This window comes from Urocitellus parryii, chromosome 9 (assembly GCF_045843805.1).
Source record: "Urocitellus parryii isolate mUroPar1 chromosome 9, mUroPar1.hap1, whole genome shotgun sequence".
NCBI lineage: Eukaryota > Metazoa > Chordata > Mammalia > Rodentia > Sciuridae > Urocitellus > Urocitellus parryii.
Genome location: NC_135539.1, coordinates 104888547 through 104908333, shown reverse-complemented (window position 1 = coordinate 104908333; position 19787 = coordinate 104888547). Strand labels below are relative to the sequence as shown.

General features: G+C 37.4%; 1 long non-coding RNA gene across 1 annotated transcript; it reads right to left on the bottom strand.

Annotated features, from left to right (window-relative positions):
* Positions 1-205: 205 nt before the first annotated feature.
* Positions 206-16130, bottom strand: LOC144256918 (uncharacterized). The gene is made up of 4 exons (XR_013344318.1): positions 16023-16130; positions 12645-12729; positions 1204-1321; positions 206-278 (listed from the first exon to the last, which is right to left on the bottom strand). It is a non-coding gene; the product is annotated as an uncharacterized LOC144256918 (long non-coding RNA).
* Between the last annotated feature and the right edge of the window lie 3657 nt (positions 16131-19787).

Here is a 19787-nt window from a genome sequence, read left to right as displayed (position 1 = left end):
AATTCAAAGAGATGTTGAAATGAGAGTATCTTGACTTTTCTATTTTCTTGAGATAAACATGCCAATTTGCATTCAAAATGATGAGATATTCTGAGATTGCCTGGAAAAAAAAAAGGTATCTATAAAATCAATTTGTTGTCATTCCTTAAATTCATTTAGACCCAACTTTTATTCACTTCAAGGAATTGAGCAGGAAGTAGGGTATAGATATATAAGTCAGGCTGCATTTCTTCAGACCTCCATTCTTCAAGGCTCTTTTGGTCAAGTCTCAGGGCTCACTGTGGGGGAAAAAAGAAAAAAACCTAATGTTACCATTCAGACAGATAAATGGGAACAAGGAAGCCTTTCCACAGCTCTCTCCCCAGAGCCTAAGAGGGTGCCTAGAGAACATAGCTTCTCAATCAATAGTTGTTGAATGAATTAATTCTCCTATATGTTGTTCATAAGGCATTTAATTTTTTTACTTCTTCACAAAAAAAAAGAGAAATCTGAAAATTTTTATACTAGTCTAAATCTTCTCCATGTCTTTGTACATACAGATATAGAGGTTTTTATACTATTAGGATCGAGTGTGTATTAATTACAACTTAAAAATTGTTTCATGGACTGGAGAGGTAGCTCAGTGGTAAAGCACCTGCATAGCATTCGTGAGGCCCTGACTTTGGTCTCTATTAACACACACACACACACACACACACACACACACACACACACACACACACACACCAAAATTGTTTCATGATCCTGAGTTTCTTCTCCAAAACTGTTCTGAGTGAACTACAAGAAGCGTCATTTCTCTTGTCCATTGTGATTGCCTCTCCCAGTTTCAGTACTCAGAAATGCTCCAAAGTCACAATCCATGACTTTGAGATGGCTTCTCAGTTAAAGCCACAGCTCCAGGGAGTGAAGAGGCAAAAGCTTAGTTCAATTGCTATAGTGCTGCCTAAGAAATTTTCTTGGGTCAATTTAGCTAAAATGATTTTGTAGCCCGTTCCTCCTCTTTTGAAGCTATCTGGGAACTAGAAAAGACTTATTCCCAGCCCCCGACCTCTCCTCAGCTTACCTCTGTCCCAAACACACACAAAAACTCTTATACACAACACACACACACACACACACACACAATTGTCTAAGACAAATTCCAATTAAATGCTTCTGGGATTGCCCTCCAAAACTTTAACTTTTCCCCCAAAACACTCTTACCTGACTTTGTTATCAGGTATATAGAATCCAAATTTCCTGTCTTCCTTGCTGTGGCTCCTTTCTAGTCTTTATTGTTTATTTAATGTGGTCTTAAATTCAAAGCAGTCACACCATATTCCTTCAAAAATGAAAGAAAAACTATCAGAGAAACAGCAGTTTCAATTTCAGACTTTAAAAAATCTTCATTATGTTATTTCTATTCCATGTGGCTTTACCATGTCGTTTTTTGAATCTTGCATTGAACTCTCAGAACCGTGCAGAAGACTGAGCCCTGTCCCTGGGGTGAAAACAATTTAACGTGACTCCAAATTTGCTTATTTAAAGACAGATGTCACCCATCTACCGAATGACCATAGAAAGAAAGTATCTGGATCAACTTTATAGTGGTAAGATTGAAAACCAGAGCTTTATAAATTACAATTAGCTAGTTGACCCACAATGCAAAATCCTATAAGGACCAGACTGTCAAGAGTGATCCTCTCTTTTCTGATCTGAAGGTTTGAGTCTCAGAAACACACACACATACAATGGGGAGGATGTCACTGTGGAAAAAACCACAAGATAATGAGATGAAACATTGCCAACACACCACATCAGTACATGAGATTGCAGTGACAGTCATAGCTTTTTTCTGAAAAGTGTACGAGAACCCCATTGCAAAGATGGTGTTTCTTCTTTACTTTTTATTTTTATATGATAATTTCAAAGATGCCTTATCTTTGTTTCTAATAGAAACGTGAAAAACTATTTCTCTTCACTTAACTGCCTGCAAGGAATTAATAATAAATGAGCACATAAAAGCATTATAGGTTATATACAAAGATATGAAAAATTTTGCTTTATATGTGTAATAAGAATTGTAATGCATTTCACTGTCATGTACTTAGAAAAATAAAATCAATTAAATTTTAAAAAAAGCATTATAGGACCTTTCAATTTCAGAGAATCTTAAAGGCAGAAAGGGCTCCAGAATTCATTCACTGCACTGTTTCTCAAAACTTGGTTATGTTGGACCCACAACTGGAGAATATGATTGTACACATAGGGAGGGAAACTGGGCGCATGTTCACTTAAAAAGCTCCAGAGTTGTTTTGCTATCTGGCCAGTGTGTGCAAATCTAGTCCAAACATCTTATTTTCAATGAGAGAAACTAGAAATCGTAGAAACCAAGTGAATTATTAAAGAGTCACTTAAACCCATTTTGGAAAGAATAAATATTTTCAATTATTCAACAAATGCTAATCACATATCTACTGTGCACTCTGCTAAATATTAGGCAAAAACAGTTCGAAGCCAAATAAGACATAGACCTTATCCTCACATCTTTTTTAGTCAAGGCAAATAATCATTTAATTATTAAATGAATGATTGCATATTAAAAGCTAAACTTGAAAACTATAAAATGCTATGCAGATATAATGTGTAATTAATTACTGCTTCCCTACATTTAAACCCTGAAATTCTATCTGAAGTAAATGTCCCTAAGCTGATTTTTCTTTTCAGGAAATACTGGTAACTTTTCACATATAATGAGACATCCTAATGATACGCATCACTAATTTGGGAGGACTGATAAGTAACTTCCTTATACCAACTGAACTTAGCAGGTAGAACCACCATGCTCTATCTCAGTTGACCTAGGTATATATACTTGCTTATCAACATGAGAGGAGAGAAACTTCAGCTTTTCCAAACTATTTTACTACTGCCCCTCTGCAGAAGACATATGATGATAACAACCCCTTTGGATGTATTGAGATTCAGAACGTACATTTCATTTCCAACAAATGTTTTTGCTGGGTACTGTCCTCTCCACCGTCCGTCTTCTATTAATCCCTATGTCTGCTGGTGATGCAGGTGCCCCTGCAAACCCCTTGGTGGGAAACTATGTAAGCTTATGTACTGAGCTGAGGTGGGGGGGACCTGAATTTCTTTTCCATTCCTACAGCTAGTGCTGGTGCATTGACTCCCTGATAGAGTGCTCTAGAAGATTAGCAGGGGCATTCATTTTCCGCTAACTGCACACAAATACCATGAGACTACTCTGGGGCTCGCTGATACCTCAGACAATTCTGTTTTCCAAGTTTGCTTTTTCACTCTTGGGTGTCTTTTTGTGTGCCATTTGGCAGAGTCTCGATTCCGCAGGGAACTAACTTTTGGATTTTTTTCATTTGTATCCAGGTTCTCTTGTTTTTCATTTGGGGCAGAATTTTACTAATAAATGCTTGAACAGCAATGGCACAGTTCTGAGTGGTTTTTATTGCCAGAATAAAACACCCACTTACTAGTTATATAAGAAGGTCCTTGACTGGCTTGGGAAAATTTCATTTTATTGTTAAAAACAAATAATAGAAGGGAAATTTCTTGCAGACAGAGTCACAGTACTCTATAAAGGAGGATTAATGATATAATATTTGGGGGGCAAATCCCTAACACTTTGAGAAAGGCGTCTTAAAGGATAATGATAATTCTTTTTCTACAAATGAACCTTCAGGTCCTATTTTCTGGGGAAAAAATCCTGAGATGATGGACCATATATCTCACTGAAAATGGCCTCTGATATGCTTGCTTTTATGAAAGAACACAGATACAAATACAGGCTCGTGTCCCCAAAGGAGAGTTACTTATGAGTTTATAATGTTCAGCTATTCTACCGCTGATTTTCCTTCTTTATTCTTGTCTCTATCGGGAATGAATTAAGTGTTAAGTGAAATTACCCCACAAGAGGATGTGGTGGAAACTTTCGTCCCATGACAAGGAATCCTTTCATAGCATTTGAATCATGCATTTCCTCTTGGAGTCCATTTCTGGAGGGAGATGATCCTCCTCAGTGACTTCAATCCATCACTCAGAGCCAAAGTCTTATCTCAGGTTCGCTCTCAAACACTATGTACCAAGCATCCGTGGCCATCTTTCAAGCTCTTTTCCTGTTTATTGCCTTAAAACTGGGAAATGGTTCACTGAACAAAGGCAGGCCCCCAAGGCCAAGCAGTGAACGCGACACCCTGATAAATATTCAGGCCAATGTCTTTCAAACATTATTGTGAATCATCTTCCCTCCTTCCTTCCCATGCTTCAGTCATCTTGCTGGCTCTGAATTGTCACCTTTTGTCTCAGGCCTCAGCTGCCTTCAGTTTACTGCATATGACTGCAATTGTCTTTGTCTCCTTTATCCGCTTCACTGTGTCTCATTTTCCTAAAGTATCTGGCACCCATTTTTCCACAACATTGTTCCTTTTGTTCCAGGAAAAAAATAATCTGGGGATGCAGCAGAAACACAGTTCCAAAGGCCACGGGGTGACATCCTCTCTCACCTGATCTTTATTCATATCTGGTTTTTAATTGCATTTTTTCCCCATTTCTCAAGCACCATACACCTCCCTTCCTCCCTGACAGGAAGGAGCATTTTATTTCTCATTCAAAACGCTTTCCTACTGATCTCAATTCTTCAGAAGCTCCAGAGGCCCCTTGTTACCTGTTGGTTTGTCTCATGTTGGTTGATCTGTTGGCCTTGCTGTAGTTTATTACCTTTTCAACCTTTTTTTGTTCCCCCTCCCATTTCCCAACTTAGGCCAGAACTTACAACCCGCTGTCTTTTCTCATCTTCACTATCATTATCTTCAGACCCAGTCTTCCCAAAATGGATTTTTTTTTTTTAACCAACCCCGTGCTCTTTAAAGAAACAAAGAGGAGAATTATGTGATGGTTTCCACTGTCGGAGCGTCTGAGGCTTTGTTTGAGCGAGAGCTTCAAATCCAAAGCTAAACCTTGACTTAACACACAAACTCAATTGACTAGAGGAGTGCCCATGTTCAAGCCCACCAATTGGCTGAGGACGCAATCAGAGGGTTATTGGCAGGTATCTTCTTATCTCCCTGGTGCACTGAAAAAACTCAATTCATTAAAATAATAAAAAAAGATCTTGGTCCCTCATGTGAGCGGCATGTGATTTTCCATGAACGTTCGGCTCAGAAGGCATCGTGCCTATTATACATTCCATTTATAAATCAAACACCCCTCGTCCTGCGGCTGCACGCTGACATGTCAGCGAGGCTTGGGTCAGCCGCACACACTTCCACGTGAACAGCAGATGAAGGCAAAGAGACAGGGAAGCGGCTCTTTTTTGCCCCCCTTTTCTACCAGTAATAGGCAGCTTGAACGTTAAAATTGGGCTGAGACTCCAAAACCAAAGTCCCATGAACCATAGAAGCAAAGAGACTTGAGATAAAAGGCAGGATCTGTCTGTTCTCTTGGATCCTTCACCTTTCTTTCCTCTCCCCTTCATCATGTTCATTGGAAAGGAAAGTATGTGCATGTGTGTGTGAATTAAAGAATATATCTAGGAAAAGATGGGGAAAAATCTGGCCCAAGAAAGACTTTGGTTTCTAAAACCTCTGAAGGCGGTTTGGGCCTCAGAGACCAGGGCTTTGTCCATGCCCAGAAGTGAACGGGGAAAGAGGACGTGCAGGTTGCCAATCAGAAGGTCGTGGAGAAGCCCTCTGAGGAGCTCCACCATGAAAGCAACAGGTACCGAGTCAGCCCGGCCTTATTTTAAAGTCGCCGTGCCCTGCCTCATTGCATATGGAACCAGTGTGATCTGGTGGCCTCCAATACATGCCCCCAAAATGCAATTCACCAAGATCCACTGGGGAGAAGATCTTGTTAAGAAATTAATTTCCTACGATCAAGGTATGTCAAAAATTTCCAATCTTTGCTCCTTTGTCCCCACCCCTACCACTTCTAACCCTATCATCTTTTGTCATGAGTAATAGAAAACAAAATTAGATAGAGGGTAAAGGAGAAGAACACCAGTGGCAACTTTCATTTCCTTGGATTTTTTTTATTTTTATTTTTCCTACTACTAAACAAGAGCCAGGGAGTGAAGGAGTTGAGGGGATCCAGAAAGATCAAAAACAGACAAAAATTGAAAACTGTTCCCATACTTGGGGATTGAGCCTATGTACAAGCATGGGAAAGACAGAAGGGGAAAGGAGAAATTTAAAAGTGGTCATATAATTTTTTACCTTTTTTTCTTTCTATGTGTTGATTCCAAAGACTTAGAGACCGCCCTGCTCTCCAGACTTTAAGAAATATAGAATAAATAATCTAAAAAAACCTCCTAAAAAGGAAAAAGAGTGAAGATAATGAAAGAAGAAAACAAGTAATTATTTTCTTTGAAATAATGAAATCTTGTCAAAACAAGTAGACCATGGTGTGTTGAGACAACAGAACTAGTTGCTACCATTTCCCTCCAGAGGACAGATCTAAAGTAGTGTCCTGGAATTCCAGTACAATTTAGGATAAATTGGTCATGTCAGAAATGTCTCATCGAAGGGTTCAGTTATCATACAGAGTAATCTTTTTCAACCATCGGTTGATATTTGAAATAGCATTTGGTGTAATTTTCAAAAATATATAGATTAGAGGTTGGAGTTGTGGCTCAGTGATAGAGCGCTTACCTAGCATGTGTGAGGCACTGAGTTTGTTTCTTAGCACCACATATAAATAAATAAATAAAGGTTCATTAACAACTAAAAAAATATTTTAAAAATATAGAAAGAGATTATAAATGAACTGCACAAAATAACAAGGGACAGGTCCAGGTACACAAATGTGAAAAATAAAAAAATTCTCAGTTCTAATATATGTCAGAAGCTGGAAATCATTGAGATAGTAACTTGGCTCATGATGAATTTAAGGACTTTATATAACAAATAATGTGCAATTTTTTAAAACAAAGAATTAACACTCCATAGTAACAGAAATAAATCAGTGTTTGCCTTTATGGCATGGCATTTGCCTGAGGTGGCAGATCTGAGAAAGGAAAAGCCAACTGTCCTCTAACTATAGGTCAGCTCTCCCTAGCAGCACAGAGACCTTCCTGCCTGGACAGACCAATGTTGAAGTGAGCACACAGTAGCCTGCTTGGGTTTGACACAACTCTCATTGTTAAAATCAGTGTTTATTATTGTTTTCATTCAATGCAGCAACTAAATTGAAGACATTTTTTCTTCCGTGTGCATAATGTATACTTTCTGAGCATTTTTATGTTAGAGTGTGATATTGTTTTTTAGGATAGTTTATAATTATTTAATTAACTGAGTATAGATGACTTATGTTTTCAAGGTATTCATTTGATTTTGCAAAGTCAGCTTCTGCCCTGGCTGGCAATATCCCAGGATGCATAAAGCAGCAGGGGTGATAGTCGTAGTGGGATAAAACTGAATGGATTAATATTTAAAGTAGGTAATTTGCTTAGAAGCAATGTTTAGAAAATATATGCCCCATTTGCTCACAACCATGTTGTAACTAGTTAAGGAAGATTTATCTCTAGAATGTCACATTACCTAAGTTGCCAGCGTAGAATGCAACATTAATAATGTTTTTTTATTTTAAAATATTTCCTGGGCTCTTTACCCTGATGTGTTCTTTGCTGGTAACTTAAGTCAATGTTGTTCTTTCTTTAAGTTCTTATTTGTCAAATAATTGTACAAACTGAGATCCAGACCTTTATCAAAAAGCCATGTTAGTTCACACTTGATTGATCTTGTATTAAAGCATTTAAATAAGTGCATTACTCAGAATCATACACTATTATAACGGTGAAGTACTTCTATGTAAACATTTCCATTAACAAGTGGGAAACTAAAGAGGTAAGACTCTAAAATGGCCCAACCAGGACAGCAATTGAGTCTCCTGACTCTTGGTCCTGTAGTTTTCCCATTAAAACATGTTGCCCTGATCTTATTAATTGGCAGGGTTCCAATTAATTTTTTTAAATGGGAGATACTGATTCTTAACTAAGAAATGTGATCCATCAGCTTACAGAGATGTGAGCAGAGGAAGGAGACACCACCAGTGAGTTATAGGAAAGAAAGGCTTATGTGCGCTCCTGGGAAGAGAACTCCCTGGGGCTAGATGGCCAGCCAGTCATAACAACTGACATAAAAAGAGATGGAATTGTTTTAGCTATAAATGGCTTCACTAATAAGATACTTAGAGTTTTTCATGTCTACATATTTTAGGTAGGGTTAGATTTGAACCAAAACAAAATAATTCACTTTCAAAAACAAAACAGGAAATATCTCTCTTCAGCCTAACTCCATAAAGAATAATATATCTGCAATGTCCTTAGGTCACACCACATGTAGCAAGCGGGTCTGTTGGTAGAAAGTTATTACTGAGGTTTTTTAAATGTCAAACATGACTTGTAAGCTCCAATATAGATCGTCAAGGACAGAAAATTTTGTTAGCAATTCTTGGGTTGCCACTGGTTTATTTCAAAGTTAAATGTCATACATACTCAACTTATTTACACATAGCTTAAAGTTTCAAATAATTCAAAGACTTCTTAAAAAGTAAAAGTTCCCTGACCCAAGAGCAATCCTCCAGAGGTAACCTCTTGATTCTTTCTGCTACTTATTTTATGTTAATATGATCTTCCAATAACATGTTTACTTGTATAGAATAAGTTTTCAAGATTAAGGATCAATAACTGCTTTTATACCTTAGAAATTAAGAATTTAGCTTTGTTTCACCATTACTGCATTCATCACCACCATCTAATATATATGGATACTTTCATATATTACTTTTGTATGCATCATATATATGTATTTTCTGTATTCATTACTATCATATGTGTGTGTAAAATATATTTATATATGTTAGCACTCTCATATTCACCTAATATGGTTACATCTTACCGATTGTTAGTTCATATTCAGTATTTGTAGTATTGTTACTATGCTCATCCTAATCATAGATAAGTATTTTATTAAGTTGATTCTAAGATTTTTTTCCCATATTTTAAGAACTCTGAAAATGGTATGTGTGTGTGTGTGTGTGTGTGTGTGTGTGTGTGTGTATATATATATATATATATATATATATATATAGAGAGAGAGAGAGAGAGAGAGAGAGAGAGAGAGAGAGAGAGAGAGTAACTTGGCCCATGATGAATTTAAAGACTTTATATAACAAATAATGTGCAATTTTTTAAAACAACGAATTAGCATTCCATAGTAACAGAAATAAAGCAGTTAGCCAGAGAGCCTTTGTAATGTAGTTGCCATTGCATATATATAAGTTTGCACAAAGCTAATAATGTCATGACTAATAATGTCATGACTCATTGAGCATATACACGATTGGCACTAGCATACTGAGTTTAACTGCCACATAAAGTATCTCCAAGAAGAAATGAAATTGTGAAAGTTACTGTGTACATAGAAAGACAAAAAGAAAAAAAGGAGCATAAATTTGTTATTAATAACATAAATATTTGTCACTGGAAGAATGACAGCAATTGAATATTTACTTGCAAAGCATAACCAAGTGCTTTATGAAATCTAAGAATAAAGATACCCATGAGTAGATGAAACTAGGTTATGTTGGCTAATAAGAGTGTGGAAAGGATTCTCTGTCACAGGCAATGAAGACAGGAGGAAAGATGGAAGATATTTCAAAGCAACAACAAACAAATGTAACTGATTTATGTGGACTAACATTAAGTCATTGTGTCATCATTTATAGAGATTTTTTCTTTTGTAGTGGTGCATAACATATTGGTGCATCTTATAGTTGATGATATCTTAGAGTCAACAAGGTATGGACAGTAATATACAATGAGTCTATTTATTATTTATTATTTTGAATAATATTTTGTATTCCTAGTTATTATTTTATTCTTTAATTTGGTTGTTTTCTAAAAGCTCATCACAAACTAAAAGTACAAATCTAAATCTAAAAGTACAAATCTTCCCCATGAAAAGGAAAGACCAAAAAGATTCCCAGTTTCATCTGACTGGTCTGATCTGCACAGGTGCTCTGTAAGTCTACTGCATAACTGAAGTCCTAGAATAATTTCTGAGAACTTGCATGTCAGAAAATATCTTTAATCTGAATAGTAATTTTACAGAATATAAAATTTCAGGTTGGAAATTATTTGCTGTTAGAACCTTTAAGATGTGATTTCATTGTCTTCTAACTTCCAGTGTTACTATTAACTCAAATGTCATTCTGATATTATATGCATGTGACTTAGTGTCTATTTCCATTCTCTGCATAGGCTTTGTTATCTTCTCTTTATCTCTGATATTTCAAAATTTTATGGAGATAATAATGGGTGTCTCTTTTCATCCATTATGCTACTTATGAACTTAGGTTCATGGTGGGCTCATTGTCACTAATGAAATTTCATAATTTATTTATCTGATGATTTCTACCTCTTCTGTTGACCCATTTTCTCCTTATTGAGCACATATTATTTGAATATGTGCATTCTTGAACTAATCCTCTTAAGTTTTTAAAATTCTTTCTAGCTTTGTTAAGTTATCCTACATTATTAGAAATGTCCACTATTTTATCTCCCTCCTTTTTTCCTTTTCATTTCTGCAATCATATTTTAAATTTAAAGGGTTCTTTTATATTCTCAGAGTATTCTTTTTTAATAGCATCATGTTCTTGTTTCATAGATATAACGATTTTTTATATTTTTGAGGCTAGTTTTTCCTCAAAATGTTCTTTATGATCTCTGTTTTCTGTAAATGTCTTTTTCTATTGCTTGGTCTCTGTCTTTTCTGTTAAAGCCTTCTCAAAAATGTATGGTTATCTTCTTAGATTTTTAGATAGAAAACTAAAGAGTTGATTGGAAGCTTTAAGGGTGTGAGTCTTCAAGATGAAAGGACTTCACTCTCAGATGATTTATCGTGGCCTTTTAATACTGGATCCTTTGCCTTCAGTACTTTCAAGTCTATGCTCCTGGACTAGTCAGAGAAGGAATTTCAAGTCTCTTTCCTAACTTTTATCATTTAAGGAGTCTGGTAAGAGAATGAAAGCAGTTTTCTCCTCTCTTATTATGTAGGCTTTTATCTGATCACCCTGTTTTTTAGGAGGTTGCTCCTTCTGTTGTACCAGTCCAGAGACTCTCTGGTTCATGTCTCCTGAAAGTAAATCTTCTTTCTTTATATTATGGTGTGAGAGATGGAGAAGGGGAGCAAGTGCCACCTAAATAGCATGAGGGTACTTGCCTGGGGCTCAACTGATTCCCTAACACCCTCATTGTTTTAGCCAGCTTTTTCACTGCTGTGACTGAAGGATGGGACCAGAACAATTATAGAGGAGGAAGAGTTTGTTTGAAGGCTGGTCAATAGAAGGCCAGCTCTTTTCCTTGGGGCTTGAGATGAGGCTGAACATCATGGCGGAGCGTGTGGCAGGGGGAAGCAGCTCACATCATGGTAATTAAGAAGCAGAGATAGAGTCTCCACTCTCAAAATACAAAATATATGCCATGCCCCAATTCCCACCTCTTCCAGACACTCCCTACCACTTCAGTTAATTAATCCCTATCAGGAGATTAATTCACTGATTGGGTTAAGATTCTTACAACCCAATCATTTCTCCTCTGAATCTTCTTGCATTGTCCCACATGTGAGTTTTTGGGAGACACCTCAGATCCAAACCATAACGTTCACCCACAATTCTGTTTCGGGTCCCATTTATACTTTCATGATCATAGACACCTTGTGCTGTTGGTTCCTGAGGCCTTTTGTGGTTCAGAGGCTCAAATCAGATTGCTTCTGAGTTTCATCTGATTTTCATGGTCTGATGCTTGTCCATTGCCTTCTCAGCTGCCAACATTTTGTTACTGGCATCTTCTCCCATGCTCTCTCTGTCCTTGAAGATTTCTGCCTTTAAAACATCTTTACTTTCATTTTAGTATGCTTTTAGGAGGAAGATGTAATAATCACATGTTTAATTCATCAACTTTAATTGAAAACCTCCCAATAAACTGGAACCTAAATATGACATCTCTTTTGTAATAGTGATCCATATGATGGATTTCAAATAAACTTCTATCATATAATTTTGTTCAAACAGCATATGCAATAGAGAAGTGCTAATATGAAAATGGTATTTATGTGTATGTTGTTTGAGATCTGTTCTGGTAACAGTAAAAAAAAAGACATCCTGTCTAGATGCACTAAAGTGTTAAAACTGTTTATATCAGTTAATAACAAGATAAGTAAAATTTTTCATCTTGCCCATGTCTCCTGAGTTTGAATTCAAATTTTTTTCTTAAATAGATACTGTTGGGTTTCTGTTACCACCCAATGGAGAGAGGCCCTGAGATAAATAAAATATTTGGAGACTGAGTCTCAACAACAAATCCAAGCGGCGTAAGTGTTAAGTTTGGATCATCTGGCTGACTCTGGCCCCTTGAGGTATCCATGATGATTATGTCAACAACCCACCAGTTCACCCTCACTGTGCTACAGTGTGTGCGTCAAAGGGCACTGACCCCACTGACATCTCCAAAGACATAAGCAAGCAAGGGAATCCTTCTGACTTGATCCCATGGACTGAGGCCTTAAGACTGTCAACACATGGCATGGCATTCTATTGGCCACAAGAATTGGCACTGAGCCCAGATCACTTGCCTGATAATTGAAGGAGGGCATTCCTTCTCCTTGGGCATTTTCAAGAAAGCAAATAGCCCAACTACTTTTGGCAGCCTCTCTAGACCTGCAAAAAAAAAAAAAAAAAAAAAAAAGCCAGCTTTCAATTGAAGACAGCAATTTGGATGGTAGAGAAGAGAGGAATGAAAAATAAATAAACAAAGACAACTAAATTCTTGATCAACACACCCAGAAACCTGATCTACCTCTATATTTTCTAATGTATGAGTCCATCCTCTTCCTTATTTTAAATGTTGGGTTAAATTGGGTTGTTCTTTCTTTCTTTCTTTCTTTTTTATTTATTTATTTTTCTGTTGGGGAGATTACTGGGGATTGAACCCAGGGGTACTTAACCACTGAGCCACATCCCCAGCCCTATTTTTTATTTTATTTAGAGACAGGGTCTCACTGAGTTGCTTATGGCCTTGCCAAATTGACGAGGCTGGCTTTGAACTTGTGATCCTCCCGAGCTACTGGGTTAACAGGCATGTGCCATAGTGCCTAGTGGGTTTTTCTTTATGAATAAGCCTCATCACGTGTCTATCTTATCTAGACTATCCACCACGGTTATACAATTCATTGTGGGGAAAGAAAGCTTCTGAGCTTGCCCATATTTATTTACTCAATTAACTAAGGGAAGAGTGTTATAATGGCTCTGACATTAAAATTCAAATATTACTGATAAAATGCATTTACTACATGGGCTTATTTGCAGTTCAGTGAACTCCTTATCTTCAGCAGTTGTTTTTATTAGATAAAACAAGTATATTTAAATATCTTTGTTCACAGACAGCATTTTCTCCTCTTTTGGTCCTTCATTAACATGAGCTCTGCTTGGGCATAACTTTAAAAAGCCATTTTACTCCCTCACCAAAAGAGACCTGTCAAAGTCATAAACATAAGAAAAAAGGGGAAAGAACTGTCATAGTCCAACAAAACATCTGATTTTAATTCGGAAAGTAAACACAGATGAGGATTACTCCCTATAGAAAATCATTTGAAAGAATTTTTGCACTTTACTGTCCCAAAGATTAATGTATTATTGATTAAATAACAGTACGATAAGACAACTCAACATATAGCTGTCCTAGTACTGAATAATGCAGGCAATTGTAGAAAATGAAACCAGATAATTGAGGAAAATTAATATACTTTGCAAATTTAATTATTTGATTGGCTATCTTCAGTAATTTAGATAATTGTCAATTTTCCCTTTTATTTTGAGCAGCGTAATAATTTTCTAAACAAAATGAGAACCATAACAAGTATAAACATGCAAAACAGAATAATTACAAGGTCATGGTCCTTAAAAATCTTCTCCTCTACCACGTTTACCATTTCATCAACCGATCAAGACTCATGGTTTTAAATACCATCTATACACCAATTAGGACCAGTTATAAATCTCTTGCCCCCACTGCTCTCCATTCTCCTGACTTCTGCATAAACTACTTTTATGACAGGTAACTCCTTCTGGATTTCTAATGGGCATCTCCAACTCAGAATGTTCAAAACTCAACTCTTGATCTTCTTCCTCAAAATATGCCCTACCTGGTCTTTCCCATCCCAGTAGATGGCAACTTTATCTTTCCAGGTACTCAGGAGAAAACTTTCAAGTCTCCCTGAACAGTTTCTTTCTCCCAAACTCATCTCTGACTCATTGGTAAATCCTCTCACTTGGCTCTCCCATATCAACTTGCCCAGAATCCCATCGCATCCCTCCAATCCCAACTGTACTGTCCTGCACTGAGTCACCATCACTTTTTGCTTGGATTGTTGCAACAGCCTCCCAATGGGAGAGGCTGATCCCACATATGTCTCCCTATGAGATTTATTATTTTATATTAATTTTGATCATCATTCCTCTGCTCAAAATCATTCAATGATACCCTATTGTATTCAACATTTAAATGAAAGCTTTCATTGTGACCTCTATGAATTCATCCTCTAATTCCATCCTGATTTCATGTTCTCTACTCTCTCCTCTCTTACTCTGTTCCAACCATCATCCAGGCATGCGCTCACCTTAGGGTCTTTCTCTACTATTCTCTTCCACTTTCCTTCCAAGTGTCATGTTTGAATGAAACCCTGGGAAATTCCTGATTAAAATTGCAAAGCCTTTGCTTTGCAACTACCTGTTCAATGTCCCACTTTCCTGCTCTGTTGTTCTGCTTTGTCTTGGCAGTGATCACTCTCTAACACTTCTCTGGGCTACCATGTTTATTGCCTCTCTCTTTTTCACCAGAAGGTAAGCACTGTGAATCCAGGCATCTTGTTTGTTCACTGCTGTATCCCATCATCTATACCAGTACCTAGAACAAAATACATGTGCTGAATAAATAGGAATCACAGACTCCTAAATACGCCTTCTTTACTGATGACAAAAATGGAATAATTTCAAGACTAAAATGAGACCTTTCTAAACTTGATAAAAGACTTTACAACTTGCATTGTTTATTTTCTATTGGTTGAAAACTTGAATACTTAAAAAGTATATACTGATGCATGTAGTACCCAGTACAAATGGAAAGACACTAATAAATAAGCTTTAACATTTCACACACCCCCACAGAGCACATGTCCACAGATTTCAAAGTTTGCCTATGGAACCCAACATGATTCTCTGGTTTATCTTCATCCAGAGTGGTCCAGGCAGATCCATTGTCTATATTTATGTCTGATTCTCATTTTGAGATAAAGCTTATTTTTCCTCCCTTTTTTACCTCTAAAAATTTCGAACCTAGAAAAAAGCTTTAAAAATAGTATCATGAACATCATATACCTCTTTACCCAGTTTCTCCATTTTTTCCACATTTGCTTTCTCTTTTGGATTTCTCACAAATATTTCTAATATTTTTCCTGGACTTTTTCATGGATATTTGTCGATATCATGACATTTTACCCCTAAATACATCATCAAGGATCTCTTAATAACAAGGACATAACTCATTCTCTTCTAGACCATCATAAAAGGAGCATACTTGAGAAATTTAACATTATTATCCAATATATAATCCAAATTCAAATCCCCAAATATCCAGTGCTGTGTATAGCTTTGTTTTTTAATATTTAGGATACAATCATGGGAAACAAATTATATTTAATTGTCATACCTCTAGAATAATTCTATTTTTCTCTTCCTCCTCTACTTCATCTTCCTTCTCCTATCCTTTCTCTTTGTCTATTATATATTGCTGACATTTTTCAAGTGTCTGGGCCAATTGTTTCCTCAGATCAATATTAAAGATTTTTTAGCAAAATCTCTACCTAAAAATTAAATTTGTAATGCATACCTTAATAGTTACAAAAGAGGCTGTACAGTGGACTGATACTAAGCCTAGTCTACGCAACCAGACATACCTGTATTCAAATTCAGCTCTGCCACTCATGAACTGTGATAAGTCCTCGGCAATTCCTGCTTCTACTACAGAATTTATAATATGGAGGTGATCATACTACCCACCTTTCAGGACTATTGGGTAGATTAAACAGGTTAACAAATGTGATATACTTAGAATAAATACCTGGCATGTGGTAAATGCTTTGAGTGTTAGCCCTATTTATAGTTTTAAGACAACCTTGACATTTCTATTTAGTGGCTGAGATATGATGTGAGAAATACAGGGTAGAAGCTCTTCATTTTCCTTGAGTACATAGTAATTATAAGTGGTCTGGCTTGGAATTTTAATTAAAATGTATCATTGGTTTTGGAACTTCAGAGTGTTTTGGCCTCATCTCTTTTTGACAAACAGAATCAGTTGGAGATTTAAAAGGGAAAGTAAAGGTGACACTCACAGATGAGTGGTCTTGACCTGATGGGCCTCTAGAGGGCAGCAGAGGCAATCATGCCTCTGGCGGGGACCTGTATGAGTCACTCCTGTCCACAAACCATAAACAGGATGGGAGGTCAGCTTGACTCAATAGACTAAATTGGTGTGCGATTGTTTACTTGGGGACATGAAGTGAGTAACCATGAGTAATGTCAGCATGTATTATCTTTTTGGTAATAAAGCTAACTGTTTCTAGAGACTAAATATATCACACTAATGTGCTCACCTCATCCAAACCATGGTAACCTGAGGCTTATTAGATCTAGTTCCAGCAATTTAATTCTTAGCAAGCAGCTGAGTATTGAGAGTGACTTAGTAATATAAATGCTGCCAGTTCCAGCTCCCCATGGGCAGGGAGTACCATCATTTTTATACAGAACAAAGAGTTCCTCTGCCTGGCTGCCACCTCTTACTCTAAATTTTCCTAACATGCATAACTTCATATCAACTTTAAGACCATTTCATAAGTGTTTCTTGCTGTCAGAACGCAAGTATTTTTCTAGAATTTAGCTTTGACCAAGATTTGGATAGGGATCTGTCTCAAAAATAGCAAAGCATTCAGAAATAAACTACAAATAAGGATTAGCAACATTATCAGCATTATTCCTGATGGTCCAGGGCAAAAATGGGTAAGAGTATAGAATCTAAAAGTAGATAACTTGCGCTCACATCACAGCTCTTCAGCTAACTGGCTGTGTGATCCTGACCATGTTATTTAATCTCTGTGCCTCTGTTTCCTTGTTTGTAAATAAGAGCATCTACCTTATTGGATTATTAAGAGATTTTAAGAGGTTAATATCTGTAAAACACTTCTAGCAGTGCCTCTCCTTTGGTAACCACAATACAGATGTCAGTTACCATGATCTAGAATCCTCTTTTATAGCATTCAAGCCTGTCCCTCTTCCACTCTTCCCTACTTGACAATCAGGATGCACACAACAATTAGGGTTCAGTGTATCCACAGAGCATCACCCTCCACATGCAAAAAAAGGAGCATTTCCCCCTTTCACTGGAACACATAGGAAGAAAACTTCTGCATTTCTTAAGTCTTCCTCTTAAAATGCTCTTACTTTATTTAGCCCCCCTGTTCTCCCTGGTATCATCTTTTCTGGGCCAGCAAGGATCTATGGGATTCTCTTGATGCAGGTTATATTACTACTTATATCTCTCTTGCTTATTTGCATTGTCACATAGCCATTCTGAAAACCTAAAGGGCACCAATTACCTAGGCCCTCACCATGCACAAACTCCTGCCCTCCATTTTTTTTTTTTTTTTTTCGGTAGGAGATTGAATCTAGGAGCACTCTAGCACACGGAGCTACATCCCCAGCCCTTTTTATTTTCTATTTTGACTTAAAGTCTCACTAAGTCATCCAGGCTGGCCTCAAAACTTGTGATCCTCCTGCCTTGGCCTCCCTAGTTTCTGGGATCACATGGGTGTGCTACTCTGTCCAGATATACCTCTTATTTAGAAAGACCCACAAAACCACATTTTACACAATTCTATAAGGGCTGGGCAGATTTCATTAGTTAGAGTGGTTTGGGAGTATATGTTCTTCCAGGTACTCCAGTGGTCTAGTTTTAAATATTTGATTTACCTTTGTTGGGGGTTGCCTGTCTGAAACATAGTGCAACATAGCATTAATGGATTTCATCCCAGACATACTTTCAAAATTTTAAGAAACCTAATAAAATCAAAATAGTTTGTTAAGCAGTCCATTGTGAAAACTGTAGAAAATGTATTGATAATGCCATAGCATGCTGTAAAGATAGGAGGGTAGTGAAGCACATGGCTTTTAGAATCAAACTGCAAGTTTCCAAATCCCAGCTATTCCCCTGAGCTTTGAGGTCTTGGCAAGACTCTGTGGCCTTTACTGTTACATGGAGATAATAGTATCTACCTGTTCTACTCCTCTTGGTGCACAACCTGTTGCTCTCCTTTTGCAGATTATGCACACACACACACCCAACACACCCACCTGTTATGGGGCAGACTGTTCGGAAAATACACCAAGTCCATTTTGTCTGAATTAGCCAGCAACTGCTCCCTGTAGGACTCATAACTATCTCTGCAAGGAACAGCCCAAGCCTGAGCGTTTCAAGGTATTTAAAGGCAAAAACTGCACCTGGGTTGCCATAGCTGCAAGCAAGCGAGTTATAGAAGCTGAATTAAGCCATTAGCAAAACAATGCAATGTCCATCATATTTTCATCCTGTGTACATTCAGTATTTCCCATGGGACTTTTCATAATAGAAATTAAAGAATGGTTACTAATGTCTACATAATCAATCTCTGACAAGATATGTTGTATAAGAATTGCCATTTTGTGTTGCCAAACATGCTACGTTAAGCAACTATTGAAAGGTACAGAGGTGGAGGTTCCCATGGGAGAAGCATTTCTTATATGACATGGAATCTCAGAGTAAAATGAAGTCTCCTGGTCATTGCCCAGATAGCCTGGCCCATAACAATCTTCCTTGCCACCATGAAGGATGTCAGCCACCGACTGTGCAAAGGAATGGAAGCCCTGTTACTTTCCTGGCCCACACCCCAGAGTTGCCCTGTGTGGCCAGGCTGAAGCTACCTCCTGAAGCACTTGGACCTGACAGAGACTCTTTGCTTTGACTGAGTCCTTTCCTGTTCCTACTTCTACTACTCCGTTACTTTTATTTCCTGGTGCCACCTTGCCTTTGAACTCCATCTCAGCGTTTGCTTCAGGAGACCTAGGACTTAATACTTCACCCTCATGGGATCTGGAAAGGATGGATTACCATGGCACGACTAAAGCACCAACAACAGTATTGGCTCTTGTTATGCTCCAAGGATGGACCTATGACACCAAGTATAACCGCCCAGAAATATATAGGGACTTCAAAGATCACAAATACACAAACTCTTGAGAAATGTTGAAGGAGCAGAATGATCCACATAATTGCTTCCATTCACATCCCCGGTTGCACCCTTGGCCTTAATTACAAGGGAATAAATGCTTCTGGCTGAGCTGTAATGGGAAGAGGCTGCCACTGTGTGCTCCCCTGAGACCCACTGCAGGCATTCAATTTAGCTAATAAGTATGGATACTAGAAGACTTGAATGTTCTCTCTCCTGTGCGCTTTTTTTTTTTTTTAAATAAGTGAAACTCTTTGGTTCGTCCTTTAACCGGGTTTCATAGAGTAGTTTCAAGGTGGCTTGTTTGAAGGTAAGCAGCAGGAGTCTTAAGAACTTAATTTTAAGAAATTCAAAGAGCAAAGAATGCGCTTTGTTCTTTGAGTTTCTTAAACCTATATTTCATAT